We start from the raw sequence: 16159 nt of genomic DNA on the forward strand, positions 1-16159 counted from the left end.
AGAGCTCTCTATTGCTAGAACTCCCAAACAAAATGGAGTAGTAGAAAGAAGAAACCAAATTGTACAAGAGATGGCAAGAACAATTCTACTAGCAGTTGATTTGCAACCCAAGTTTTGGAAAGAAGCAGTCGGGACAACAATTTATACCTTGAATCGAACTCAACTAAGACCAAATAACAAGAAGACACCATATGAACTATGGAAAGGGAGACTTGCTTCGGTAAAGTACTTTAGAATCTTTGGAAGCAAATGTTTTATGAAGATCAATGATGACTCACTAGAAAAATTTGATTCTTGGGTTGATGAAGGAATACTCCTTGGGTATTCTACAAGAAGAAAAGCTTACAAATGCTACAATAATCGACTATGAAAAGTAGTAGAATGCATTGATGTAAAAATTGACGAAGCTCTTCCAGAAAAAAGAAATTGAATTCCATGAAGAAGATCCCATCCTTGAAGAATTCGAAGAAGAAAAGTCAACAAAAGAGGAAAAAGATCAAGAAAAACAAAAAGAACCATCTCAAACTCCTTTAAACATGAAATTCCTCCACAAACATCATCTGGAGGAGCGTATTATTGGCAATGTAGATGAGGGAAGACAAACCCGAATAAGGATGACAAGTACACCAAGGAAAGGTGATGTTTCTCTCTTATCTATGATAAAACCAGAAACTTTTACTCAAGCAAGGATCCTCATTGGGTGGAAGCCATGAAAGAAGAAATGTCTCAAATCGAGAAGAATGAGACATGGGAGCTGGTGCCTCATCCAAAAGATAAAAATATAATTGGAACCAAGTGTGTGTTCAAAATAAAAATGAATGAAGATGGACAAATCATTAGAAATAAGGCAAGACTTATTTGTAAAGATTATTCACAAATGGAAGGAATTGACTTTGAAGAAACCTTTGCACCGATAGCTTGTATGGAAGATATAAGGATGTTTTTGGCATTTTATTGCTCAAAAGGATTCAGAGTCTATCAAATGGATGTAAAATCAACATTTCTAAATGGATAACTCAAGGAAGAAGTCTACATGGAGCAACCAGAAGGGTTTGATCTAACAAATGGAAAAGACTTTGTATGTAAGTTTAAAAATGCATTTTATGGGTTGAAACAAGCTCCTTATGCTTGGTACGTAAGATTGGATCACTATCTACAACAACAAGGCTTCAAAAGAGGGTGGCAAGAAATAATGTCTACATGAATATGGACAAGGATAAATTACTAGTCACTCTTGTATATGTTGATGATCTGATTTTTTCTAGCAATGATGATGAGATGAGCCATGAGTTTGCTCAAAATATGTCGAAAGAGTTCGAAATGTCGATGATTGGTGAGTTATCTTACTTCCTTGGACTATAAGCATCTCAAACCACAACAGGCATGTTCATATCTCAAGCAAAATATCTTAAAGACATGCTTAAAATATATGGAATGGAAGAATGTGCACCTATGAGCACACCTATGACCACATACTACAAATTGAGCAAAGATGATGAATCCCCTTCGGTAGATGCAACTCTTTATAGGTCAATAATTGGAGCTCTCCTATAGTTAACTGCTACAAGACACAACATTATGGAATCAGTAGGAATGGTGGCATTAGAGGATTTTTGAGGTCTAAAATGGGCCTTCTAAGGAAATTATAAAATAATATTGGAAATAATAAAATAAGATTAGATTACATCATCAAATATTAGAGGGAAAAAAGAAAAAACTAATTTTTCAACTCGTATTATTAACTTATCTCCCTATGGGTTTACTCAAATTTCGAGTGACAACACTCATCGGATGTAGAATTTGATTCCTCATCCAAGGAGTACCCATGTTGTATACTTTCGATGGACCTTGCTACATGAAATGAGAAATACATGAAAAACATGATTGCAATCACATTTTTCCATGTATTTCTCATTTTTCGTGTAGCAGGGTCCATCGTAAGTATGCTGCATGGGTAATCCTTGGATGAGGAATTAAATTTTGCATCCAACGAATACTCCCACTCAATTTAAGTAAAACCTTAGGGAGATAAGTTGAAAATAAGAGTTGAAAAAGTAGTTTTATTATTTTATTAGTTTTTAATCTTTTTACTTTTTTACTCCAAAAATGGTGAATCATCCCCCATGGTTGACATCATCATTTTGAATCCTGTTGGTTCTTATAAAGTTTATTTTGGTTGTACATTTTTCTTAAGAGGCCCATTTTAGACATCAAAATTCCCCTAATGGAAGATTTCAATCAGCTCCTAAGAAATCCCATTTGTTGGCTGTGAAAAAGAATTCTTAGATAATTGAAAGGAACTCTTGACTTTGGTCTTTGGTATCCCAAAAGAACAACTCTTATAGTGACAACTTGCACCGATGCTGATTGGGATAGAAGCGTGGACGATCGAAAAAGTATCAATGGAAATGCATTCTTCATGGGAGATTGTCTAGAATCTTGGCTCAACAAAAAGAAAACATCTATATCTCTTTCCACAGCTGAAGTCGAATATATACTGTTCTGCTTATTTATTTTCGAGTATTGTTGGAAATACTGAGAGGGGGGGTGAATCAATATTTTTTTTTTTTGTTGTTCTTGTTGTTACCAAAAGCATATATATATATATATATATATATATATATATATATATATATATATATATATGGAACACAGAAATAGATAGTTGGAATTAATACTTTTATTAACACAAAATAGTGCAATAAAATAAATACAATATATATAGCTGGTTGCAATTAGTTGCCAAGCTGCAACTTGGACTTCAGTGAGGCTCCAACCTCCAGAGCACCAACTCTGTCTTGCAATAGTTTTGCACTTAGGAGCACCAACTCCCAAGGATTTCAATCCTGTTCAGTTCTGAGGCTCCAACCTCTTGGGCTCCAACCCAAACTTGATATAAACTGTTCTGCTGTAGTTCTCTGCTCCCAAGCCTGCTAAGCTTCTACTTTTCTCCTGTTCTCTTGCTTCTCTAGCCTCTCCTGCCTCTTGCCTGTTCTTTGGCTTCCTCTCTCTCTGATTATACATCACCATCCATCTCTCCTTGTTTTTCTATTTTTTATGTATTTCAGATGCCCTCTGACTCTTCGTTTCCGCTTTCTACCACCTCTTTGCCTTCCTCCTTGATCGCTGTCATTTCCTCTGACTCGCTTGATCTTTCGGCTTCCCTCCTTGGTCGCTGTGGTTTCTCGGTTTCCTCTACGCTAGCTTTCCATTCAACTTCCTGGCTTTTCGGTAACTATGTGTTAAAATTGTAACACTGCCCCATTTTTTCAATGATAATAGGCATCCACATAGGCTATTTTGTTTAACAGACATGCCACATCCTAATCGCAATCGACATTAGTTCAACCTCATGAACTATCGTTTAGGCCTCTTGAACTATCGGGAGCATTCCTTAGTGTATTTCTGCCTCCAAACACCGCGCAAGCCAAATATTCAATTACACAGGAAATATGAGCAAAAACAGGCAAAAAGACTAAAGGGCGAACTTCAAGAATCAATACACCCGCATTTATACTGTATCGGGTCCGCAGTATAATCACAATCCGCACTGAAGACTTTCGGGGGTCCTTTATACATCGAGACCATGGCATCGCTGATGGCCGATCCTCCACTGGACGCGATATTATATTAAGCCCATCTATAATGTTGCATTGGGTCTGGTCTTGCAATCGCAATCGGCGCTTGCCCTTGGCAGAGGTCCGATGCGATATCACTAATCGCTATCGGCTATTGCAATGGGCCGCTTAACACTTTATGACTTCCGCTCCTGAAGTGTCGATGCGATATACGTCGGCAATCACAAATCGCAAAGGTTCAGGGCTCGACGTTAACGTAGGCCACTCGCTTATAGCGATGCGATAATATGTGCCGGACCTGATAGGACTCAACACTCCCGTGCATAAAATTTCAAGTCCACTTTCCCGAATCCGCTAAGTGTTTAGCGTGATTTCTCTGTGTAAAAGGCATTCGGTGATAAACAAGTAAATACACAAGGGTGATGCTATATGGGTTCTACAGGCCTGATAGCGTTAACACTTCTGCCTCCGATAGTGTATTTGCAATACAACCAAATCTTCTGCCTCTGATAGAGTATTCTTTGCACACATATATAAACTCTGCCTTTCCGCTCCGATAGTGTATTTGCATATATGTATGGTTTTATGCCGCCGATAGTGTATATAGCCCTGTCTATATATGTGTTATGAGTTTTGGCCTCCGATATATGAGTTTGTGGCATATATTGCTCCTTGTAGTGTAAATGCATCCATATATATGATATATGCTCTTGATGGTGTATTCCTTTGGCATTCTTGCTCCTTTAATAGCTTCCGATAGTGTAATCTGTGGCATATATGGCTCCCAATAACTCATTTTCATGCATATGACCCTTTTGTGGCATGCATATATATGTCTGCGCTCCGATATGCTCTCTGATGGCTTTGTTTGCTTCCTCCGATGGCTCTATCTGCTCTTTTCTCTGTTTGCTCCTCTGGTGGCTTTGTCTGCTCCTCTTGGCTCCTCCAATAGCTGTTTGCTTCCTCGAATATTACCATATTGACATCAATGACAATCTGTGTCCAACAATCTCCCCCTTTTTTATTGATGGAAATATTCTTCTACTCTCCCCCTTTGATATCAATGGCAAAGGAATGCATACAGACTCCCCCTGTCGAACCGCTCCCCTTGTCCTGCTACATCTTTATGAATGAACTTGAGTGATGATAAAGAGATAACCCCCATCTTTTGACACATATGTTCAAATGCCTCTCTAGGAAGAGGTTTTGTGAAAATATTAGCTATTTGCTCCTTAGTACTGATATATTCCAAGACGATGTTTTGTTCAGCTACTTGTTCACGAAGGAAATGATACTTGATTGGTATGTGTTTGGTCCTTGAGTGCATCATTGGATTTTTGTTGAGACTGATAGCACTTGTGTTGTCACAATAGATGGTAATCGGTTGATCTGTACCTATGTTGACATATTTTAGAGCTTCCTTCATCCATAGTATTTGAGTACAACAGTCTGTTGTAGCTATATACTCGGCTTCAGCTGTGGATAATGATATGGATGACTGTTTTTTGCTAAGCCAGGATACTAAACAGTCTCCTAGGAAGAATGCATTTCCACTAGTACTTTTCCAATCATCTACACTTCTAGCCCAATCAACATTGGTGTATGCAGTTACAGTCAATGTTGAGCTCTTAGGGTACCAAAGACCGAAATCAGGAGTTCCTTTCAGATATCTGAGAATTCTTTTTACAGCGAATAAATGGGATTGTTTGGGAGCAGATTGAAATCTTCCCACCATTCCTACTGCCTGCATTATGTCGGGTCTTGTAGCTGTTAAGTATAGAAGGGCTCCAATTATTGACCTATAATGAGTTGCATCTACTGGAGGGGAGTCATCATCTTTGCTCAATTTGTAGTTTGTGGTCATAGGTGTGCTCATGGGTGCACAGTCCTCCATTCCATATCTTTTGAGCATGTCTTTTAGATATTTGGCTTGAGATATACACAATCCTGCTCTGGTTTGAGATACTTGAAGTCCAAGGAAGTGAGATAGCTCTCCTATCATTGACATCTCGAACTCTTTTGACATGTTTTGAGAAAATTCATGGCTCATTTCATCATTATTGCTAGCAAAAATCAGATCATCGACATAAACAAGAGTAACTAGTAACTCACCTTCATCTGTCTTTATGTATTGATTACTTCCAGCCACTCCCTTTTTGAAGCCTTGTTGTTGTAGATAGTGATCCAATCATGCATACCAAGCTCTAGGAGCTTGTTTCAACCCATATAAAGCCTTTTACAACTTACAAGCTAAGTCCTTTCATTTTGTTAGATCAAACCCTTCTGGCTACTCCATGTAGACTTCTTCCTTGAGTTCCCCATTTAGAAATGTTGATTTTACATCCATTTGATAGATTTTGAATCCTTTTGAGCAAGCAAATGCCAAGAACATCCTGATAGCTTCCATACGAGCTACTGGTGCAAATTTCTCTTCAAAGTCAATTCCTTCAATTTGTGAATAGCCTTTGCAGACAAGCCTTGCCTTGTTTTTGATAACCTGTCCTTATTAATTCATTTTATTTTTGAACACCCATTTGGTTCCTATTATGTTTTTTTCCTTTGGACGAGGTACCAACTCCCATGTCTCGTTCTTCTCAATTTGGGACATTTCTTCTTCCATGGCTTTTACCCAATGAGGATCCTTACTTGCTTCTGCAAATGTTTCTGGTTCTATCATGGATAGAAGAGCAATAACATTCCTCTTTGGTGTAATTGTCATCCTTCTTCGGGTTTGCATCCCTTCATCTCTATTGCCAATAATATGCTCTTCTGGATGATATTTCTGGATAAACTTCATCTTTGAAGGGGTATGAGGTGGTTCTTTTTCCTCTTCTTCTTCTTCCTGATCTATTTCTTCTTCTTTAGGTTCTTCTTCTTCAATGAGAAGATCATCTTCATGTTCTTCAATTTATTTTTCTGGAAGGTCTTCATCAATCTTTACATCAATGCTTTTGCATTAGCAATGTAGGCTTTCCTCTCGTCTTGATCTGTTGGAAGAGTGGAAGGAATTGGATACTCATTTAGAACTGAATGCCGGACTTTAGGTCCAAGGGACATTAAGTAGTAGGTCATTCTCTTTTTCCAGAAACCAAAATTAGTGCCATCGAACAGAGGAGGTATTCCTGATGCTTCGTGATTTCTCATCATGACTACAAATCCTTCTTCAAGTTGTTAGGCTAATATGAAGAAGCCCGCTCAAATACAAATTGTTGGAAATACTGGGGGGGGGGGGGGTGAATCAGTGTTTCTTTTTTTGGTTGTTCTTGTTGTTACCAAAAGCATATATATGTATGTATGTATGTATGTATGGAACACATAAATAGATAGCTGGAATTAATGCTTTTATTAACATAAAACAATGCAATGAAATAAATACAATACATATATCGCTGGTTTCAATTAGTTACCAAGCTCCAACTTGGACTTCAGTGAGGCTCCAACCTCTAGAGCACCAACTCTGTCTTGCAATAGTTCTGCACTTAGGAGCACCAACTCCCAAGTATTTCAATCCTGTTTAGTTCTAAGGCTCCAACCTCTTGGGCTCCAACCCAAACTTGATATAAACTGTTCTGTTGCAGTTCTCTACTCCCAAGCCTATTGAGCTTCTGCTTTTCTCCTATTCTCTTGCTTCTCTAGCCTCTCCTGCCTCTTGCCTGTTCTTTAGCTTCCTCTCTCACTAATTATACATTACCATCCATCTCTCCTTGTTTTTCTGTTTTTTATGTATTTCAAATGCCCTCTGACTCTTCGTTTCCACTTTCCACCACCTCTTTGGCTTCCTCCTCAGTTGCTGTCATTTCCTCTGACTCACTTGATCTTTCGGCTTCCCTCCTTGGTCGCTGTGGCTTCTCAGTTTCCTCTGCGCTGGCTTTCCATTTAGCTTCTTGGCTTTTCGGTCACAGTGTGTTAAAACTATAACACTGCCCCGTTTTTTCAATAATAATAGGCATCCACGGAGGCTATTTTGTTTAACGGACATGCCACGTCCTAATCACAATCGAAATCGACATTAGTTCAGCTTGTTGAACTATCGTTCAGGCCTCCTGAACTATCGGGAGCATTCCTTAGTGTATTTCTGCCTTAAAACACCGCGCAAGCCAAATATTCAATTACATAGGAAATATGAGCAAAAACAGGCAAAAAGACTGAAGGGCGGACTTTAAGAATCAATACACCCACATCTATACTGAATCGGGTCCGCATTATAATCGCAATCGACGCTCAAGACTTCCGGGGGTCCTTTATACATTGATACCATGGCTTCACCGATGGCCGACGACCGATCCTCCACTAGACGTGATATTATATTAAGCCCATCTATAATGTTGCATCAGGTCCAGTCTTGCAATCGCAATCGACACTTCCCTTGGCGAAGGCCTGATGCGACATCGCTAATCACTATTGGCTATTGAAATGGGCCACTTAACACTTTATGACTTCCGCTCTCGAAGTGCCGATGCGATATACATCGACAATCGCAAATCGCAAAGGTTCAAGGCTCGACGTTAACGTAGGCCACTCGCTTATAGTGATGCGGTAATATGTGCCGGACCTGATAGGACTCAACACTCCCGTGCATAAAATTTCAAGTCCACCTTCCCGAATCTGCTAAGTGTTTAGCATTATTTCTCTGTGTAAAAGGCATTCGGTGATAAACAAGTAAATACACAAGGGTGATGCTATATGGGTTCTGCAAGCCCGATAGCGTTAACACTTCCGCCTCCAATAGTGTATTTGCAGTACACCCAAGTCTTCCACCTCCGATAGAGTATTCTTTGCACACATATATAAACTCTGCCTTTTCGCTCCGATAGTGTATTTGCATATACATATGGTTTTATGCCGTCGATAGTGTATATGGCCCTATCTATATGTGTGTTATGAGTTTTGGCCTCCGATATATGAGTTTGTGGCATACATTTCTCCCTGTAGTGTAAATGCATCCATGTATATGATATATGTTCCCGATAGTGTATTCCCTTGGCATTCTTGCTCCTTTAATAGCTCCCGATAGTGTAATCTATGGCATATATGGCTCCTGATAGCTCATTTGCATGCATATGACCCTTTTGTGGCATGCATATAGATGTCTGCGCTCTGATATGCTCTCCGATGGCTCTGTTTGCTTCCTCCAATGGCTCTGTCTGCTCCTCTTGGCTCCTCCAATAGCTCTGTTTGCTTCCTCGAATATTGCCATATTGACATCAATGACAATCTGTGTCCAACAGATTTCAATCAGCTCCTAAGAAATCCCATTTGTTGGCTGTGAAAAGAATTCTCAAATACTTGAAAGGAACTCTTGACTTTGGTCTTTGGTATCCCAAAAGCACAACTCTTATAGTGACAACTTACACCGATGCTGATTGGGCTAGAAGCATGGACGATCGAAAAAGTATCAATGGAAATGCATTCTTCATGGGAGATTGTCTAGAATCTTGGCTCAACAAAAAGAAATCATCTATATCTCTTTCAATAGCTGAAGCCGAATATATAGCTGCTGTAGATTGTTGTACACAGATACTATGGATGAAGGAAGCTTTGAAGGATGTCAACATAGAAACTAAATAGCCAATCACCATATATTGTGACAACACTAGTGCCATCAGTCTCTTAAAGAATCCAGTAATGCACTCAAAGACCAAACATATTCCAATCAAATATCACTTCCTCCATGAACATGTTGCTAAAAAAAACATCAAGTTGGAATACATCAATACAAAAGAGAAAATTACAAATATCTTTATAAAACCTCTTCCACAAGAATCATTTGAATACCTTCGCCAAAAGATGGGGGTTATTGCTCTTGCATCACATTAAATAATCATCTTCACAATAGTAGGAGCAACATGTCAGGGGGAGCAACATGACAAAGGAAACGGTTTGATAGGGGGAGTACTTGGGCACCCCATTTTCCCATGATGTCAAAGTGGGAGAGAATGGAAAAATATTTCCATCAATGACAAAGGGGGAGATTGTTGGTCAATAATTGTCATTGATGAAATATATATTGTTGAGCTCTCCTAGTAAATGTCACCATGAAGCCTTACATTTCCAAATGGCCTTACTCTCCATGAAGCCATTCTGTCCTACCTCCAATTTTGCACTAATTGATGACTAGTCACATAAAAGAAAAATCACTACCTTAGAGGTAACATCTCAGTATGATACCCATACCATATTTTAGAGCATAACTTTGCCTTTCCAATGAGCTCTTACTTGGCCCGAAACTCCAAATAGTTTGGGAGATATATATTTTTTAAGTTAAGGATATTATTCTAGACAGTGAGCCGACCTATATTGGCCTACTCATGTTAGTGTATTTGTAGTGACATGTCTCTTCGTTCATCATAAACACTATATATTAGGCATACATATTCATTCTTCACTTATTAGTTCGATTATCCACACAGAGAAAAGACAACGAGTTGAAGCTTCACATCTTGTGAATCTTAAGGAAACTGCAAGTAATACATTTATCTTGGGTTGGTGGATTATATCTCAGATTGGGTCTAGGACTCTTACATGTTGGATTGGTACATACTTACATGACATATTTTCGACCTTATTATAGTGACAAAATTTAAACTGTGGACTGTGAGAACTATGGTGGAACAAAATTTGGATTGTGGACTGTGGTGCTTAGACTGTGCACTGTGTGCTCACAAAACAACTCGGACAGGGAGGATTCACCTAAACAGTAGCTCAGACTGTGTTTATCATTCATTACAGGACTGTCTCTCGGCCCTCTTTACAGGACTATGTTTCTTATACACTAGATTTGAGTAGCTCTTCCTACACGGATTGGTGATCATATACTACATACATAACTCGGATTTTTTTTAGACAAAGAACTGTATCTTGGACTGTGCAGTAAGGCTGTCTTTCAGGATTCAGATTAAGTAACAGTTGACTGTAAGGACAAGACTGTAGTGTCATTTAAATAGTGGCACAATGAACCTTCTTTTGGACAGTGTGAAGCCCAGTAATAAAGACAATGCAGTGAAGTGATCTTGGTATTGAAGTCAACATAAGATCAAACAGTGAAGTCAATGTCAACATAAGAAATTATGGAAGCATTTGTGCAATGCCGAATTATGTCAAGGACATTCAAGTAAGTACTACTCTCATTCCTTATTAAAATAAGCAAACATGATTGGTGTCCTAGGGGTTGGTGCTCCTAAATGCAAGGTTGGAGCCTTGGATAAGATAGGGTCAAAACCCTAGAGGTTGGAGCCTCATAAAGTCCAAGTTGGTGCTTGGAAAAAATTCATCATTTGTTGTATTCAATCTTTTCTATATTTAATAAAATCATTATTATACATTTCTCTGATTAAATTGTGAAGAATCTAACTAGTAAAAATAAAAATTGAAAAGAAATACCGATTCAACCCCCTCTTAGTATTTCCAATAGTTTTGATACTAATTTAAAATGAGGAAAGCAGACCCCAAGATCCCCAAAGCCCGGGAATTCAAACCCTCCTCCAATGTCGAACTGCTAATGGACATAGAGACACAAATTATGGACCCTCCTTGTGCTTACCATATGTCGGACCTCCGGTTCGACCTATATGTTCACCATGTCAGAGGAGAAGACCCATTCCGAGTAGTTGACTCGAGTTTATACTATCAAATCGCGCCATTTGTGTTTTATTTCCCCGAGTTTATCTCTTGGTTAACTATTGCATACATTGAAGAAAATAATTTTTTTGTCTCTTCCACTGGAGTCAAAATCTTAGAGGTGACGCCATAATTGATCCAAAAAGATCTGATTTACCCAAGGTCCCCTAAACCCCAAAAATTCACATAAAACACTATGGTCTACAATTATACCACCCTCCTAGTTCCTGAGCAATACTCCTTTCTACAAATGGTCCTGGCCCCTGGCTTGCAGTCTGTTGAAATTTGGTACCGGAGGACAGGTGGTTCCCTTAGGCTTTGATCTTTGGCCTAGGGAAAAGTGTCCAAAAGAATTTAATTTTTCTCCTAAAGTAACTTTATAATTTTTATAAAGTTAAATCTAATTTAAAAGTGACTTTAAGTGATAAAGTTACTAAGTCTAATTTTAAAGTGACCTTTATAAAGTCAATGAAAAATTAGAAAGGAAAAGTGACTAAGTGGGTCTTTATTAAAGTGGGGTGAATTAAAAAATAGAAAGTGAGATTTAAATGATCATTTAATCTTAGCCATTGATCTAAATCTATTTCAGCCATTGGATTTAGGGATCACCCAAAAGTCACTTAGGGTTGGGTTAAGGGAGGAAAAGGAGGAAAAAGATCATTCATTCTTTCATGAGCAGATTGAGAGAATGAGAGCAAGAGAGAAAGGGAGATTTCTGGATAGCTGAAAGCGGAGTTTCAGCAAAGCAGAGTTTCAGCAACTGAGAGTGGAGTTTCAGCAGCTGAGAGCGGAGTTTCAGCAGCTGAAAGCGGTGTAACAACAACAGCCGCAGTGTAACAGCAACTGTCGCGGTGTAACAGAAACAGTCGCGATGTAACAGCAACAGCCGCGGTGTAACAGCAACTGTCGCGGTGTAACAGCAACAATCGCGGTGTAACAACAACAGCTGCGGTGTAACAACAACAGCCGCGGTGTAACAGCAACTGTCGCGGTGTAACAACAACAGTCGAGGTGTAACAACAACAGCCGCGGTGTAACAACAACAGCAGCGGTGTAACAGCAACAACTGTGGTGTAACAACAACAGCAGCAGTGTAATAGCAACAGCCACGGTGTAACAGCAACAGCTGCGGAGTATCAACAGTGGTGTATCAGCAAGGCTGAGTTTCAGCAAGGCTGAGTTTCAGCAAGGCTGAGATAAGTTGTAAAAGTCTGTTTGCTGATTTTTTGCTGAACATTTCTCCTACTGTAAAAAGACATTTTCCAGAAATAAAGAAGAGCTCTCAAACTGGTTTTCTCCAAGAGTTGTAGGGGGTTTTTCCAGGGTCACATTGACCAAAAATCTCAGTGTTTAAATGTGTTTTAATGGCTGTTTATTACTGCTGATTTTTATTTCTGCAATTTCCAGCATTCTGTAAAATTTCCAGAATTTGTGTTTTCAGCAAATTTATTTTTTCCAGCTTGTTAAATGTATGGTTATGGGAAAGGGCATTTAACTATATGGGAGAAATAAGGAGAAACTGAAAACCGGGGTGGGAAAACAGAAATTTCTACATGGTATCAGAGCTTGAGTGCTGAAGGGCAGTTTGGGACAGCAAAAGAAAAAAAATTACAGTTGCTGATTTTTCACTCAGAAAATTCCAGCAAGCTGATTTTTTTTAAAACAACAGTTTTATCTTTACTACAGCAGTGCTATTTTTCAGTTTTAGGACAACAGGATGTCATTGGGATTGAGGGTGGAGGATAGGTTGGATGGGCATACAAATTACAGCGTTTGGAAGGAGAGAATGCAGAGTATCTTTGAGGAGGCAGAAGTCTGGGATATCATGGTGCATACAGCACAACACCCTGTTGTTGTGCCTACTGATGCAACTCAGTTGACAGCTTATAATAGAAAGAACAACAAGGGTAAGAGGCTGATTCTAGACGGAATCAAAGACCATTGCATTCCTCATGTGAGAGGAAAGAGCAATGCCCATGAGATGTGGACAACATTGTCCAATCTCTACCAGAGTACCAATGAGAACCGGAAAATGGTCCTAAAGGAGAAGCTGAAGAACATTAAGATGGGTAATGATAGTGCAGCTGGATATCTCACAAAGATTACTAATGTGAGAGATGAGTTGGCAGCGATTGGAGAGGCCATTCCACCCATTGAGTTGGTGCAGATTGCAGTGAATGGCCTCCCCCGTTCATGGTTGAACTTTGTTGATGGGGTTTGTGCACGTGAGACCCTTCCCACATGGGAGAGGTTTTGGGATGATTGCATTCAGACAGAGATCAGGAAAGGTCAGCTTGGGGCAGCCAAGCGAGTTGAGCAGGATGAGGACGTAGCACTGGTGGCAGGAGGCAAGAAAGGCAAAGGGAAGAAGCAGGCTTCCACAAGCGGTGGTGGGGGCAAAGGCAAAGGTAAAGGTAAATAGGGGAACACACAGAAGGACTATTCCAAGGTGAAGTGTTGGAATTGTCAGAAGATGGGACACTATGCAGTTGTGTGTCCGGAGAAGAAGAAGAAGAAGGGGAAGAACCAGGACGTGGCAGCTTCAGCAGAGATTGAGGACTTTGCAGGTTGTTTTGACCGGGAGTTTGCGTTCACTACATGTGAGTCCTCTAGTGCAGGATCACCTGCCACACAGGTTCAGAGGGAGCATGCTTTTCCCTCGACTAGTGGAGCATCTTCAGGTATCTGGTATGTGGACAGTGGGGCTTCACGTCATATGACAGGAGTCCGGGAGTACTTCTCAGAGCTTTCAGAGAGTGGCAATGATATTGAGGTAGTACTCGGTGATGACAGAGTTGTTAGAGCAGTCGAGGTGGGGACAGTGACATTTCAGAGGGAGTCCAAACCTCCCTTGAAGGTGTCAGAGGTTCTTTATGTGCCAGGGATGAGGAAGAACCTCATATCCGTCTCAGCTTTGGAGGACAGAGGATATGAGGTACTGTTCAGGGGAGGACAGGTGTTGATGTATCCCAGGGGCACTCTAGCTGATTCAGCTAGAGTGATAGGTGTACGCCATGTAAAGGTGTACAAGTTTGCATTCCAGCCCCTTTTGGCATTGAGCAGTAGTACCGACAGCAGAGCTAGCAGTTCTGAGCTGTGTGAGATTTGGCACCGCAGGATGGGACACATGTATCATGGAGCCTTGAGGACATTGCGGGAGATCACTACAGGTGTGCCAGATTTCAGTACTGATCACTTTGATACTTGCAGAGGTTGTGCGATGGGCAAGTTTGCCAAATCCCCTTTTCCCAGCAGTGACAGCAGAGCGACTGGGATACTTGATTTGATTCATTCCAATGTGAGCGGTCGGATGTCTCATGTTTCCTTGAGTGGATATGAGTACTATGTTTTATTCATTGATGATCACTCCAGGAGGACCTGGATTTATTTCTTGAAGACCAAGAGTGAGGTCTTCAAGCGGTTTCAGGAGTTTAGAGCTCTTGTGGAGACACAGACAGGTCGAAAGATCAAGTCCCTGAGGTCGGACAATGGAGGAGAGTACACCCTTGGAGAGTTTGTTGACTATTGTGCGGAGGCAGGCATTAGGAGGGAGTTCACTGTTCCTTACAACCCCCAGCAGAACGGGGTTGCGGAGAGGAAGAACAGATCCATCATAGGGGCTGCCAAAGCCATGTTACATGATCAGGGGTTGCCATTGTTCTTGTGGGCAGAGGCCTGCAACACAGCTGTTTACTTGCAGAACAGGAGTTCGCATCGTGCCTTGGGGCACATGACTCCGGAGGAGGCTTTCTCTGGGAAGAAGCCTGATCTTGGTCATCTTCATATCTTTGGATGCATTACATACTCCTATATACCCAAGGAGAAGAGGACCAAACTAGAGCCCACCGCAGAGAAGGGTATCTTTGTGGGCTACAGTGAGACCTCAAAGGCCTTTCGGATTTACATTCCTGCACAGAGGAGAGTTGTTGTCAGACGGGATGTGAAGTTCGAGGAGGACAGGGCCTTTAGGAGGTCACGGGAGTTAGAGTATCTGGATCAGCCAGACCCTCAGCAGCAGTTGAGTCAGTCGTAGGGATCCAGTGGGCAGGGATCAGGAGGATCCGGAGGTACATCTATGAGGATGTCAGGTCCATCAGTGAGCAGTGGCTCGCCGAGCCAGAGGGGTGGTGCTCCGGGCAGCATGCAGAGCAGTGCACAGAGTAGTTCACTAGGGAGTCCATTGATGGACAGTTCACACGGTACCTCAACTTCTACAGGTTCAGGTGTAGGCAGGAGGATAGCAGACAAACAGTCAGGAGTTCAGGCTACTGATGGTGATGAGGAGGAGGAGTTTCATTCTCCTATGGGAGAAGCATGCTCAGGGAAGAGGAAGCCCAAGTGGCTTCAGGACACCTTGAGAGATGCCACATCTGTTGCTGAGCCGAAGAAGCCGGTCAGAGAGAGTAGACCACCTGAGAGGTTTTGTAGTTATATGGCAATGGTTACCAGCATCCTTGACTCTGAGCCTTCTAGCTATGAGGAGGCAGCTAGCCAGCAGGTCTGGAGAGAGGCCATGCAGGAGGATTATTCTTCCATCATGAAGAATGATGTTTGGGAGGTGGTGCAGAGGCCTGAGGGCAAATCCGTGGTTACTTCCAGATGGCTTTACAAGGTAAAGCATGCTGCAGATGGCAGCATTGAGAAATTCAAAGCAAGGTTTGTGGCTAGAGGGTTCTCCCAGGTAGAGGGAGTTGATTATGAGGAGACCTTCGCTCCTGTGGCTCGATATACTTCGATACGCTCCATTATATCGATAGCAGCAGAGATGGGTTGGAAGATCCACCAGATGGATGTGAAGACCGCATTTCTAAATGGCTTCATACAGGAGGAGGTGTACATTGAGCAGCCACAGGGCTTTGAGGTGCATGGGAAGGAGTCCCATGTGTGCAGATTGAAGAAGGCCCTTTATGGCCTGAAGCAAGCTCCTAGAGCTTGGTACTCCAGGATAGATACATACTTGCAGG

This window comes from Pinus tabuliformis, chromosome 9, assembly GCF_031772625.1.
Source record: "Pinus tabuliformis cultivar Carrire ecotype Pingquan chromosome 9, CPIR1, whole genome shotgun sequence".
Taxonomy (NCBI): domain Eukaryota; kingdom Viridiplantae; phylum Streptophyta; class Pinopsida; order Pinales; family Pinaceae; genus Pinus; species Pinus tabuliformis.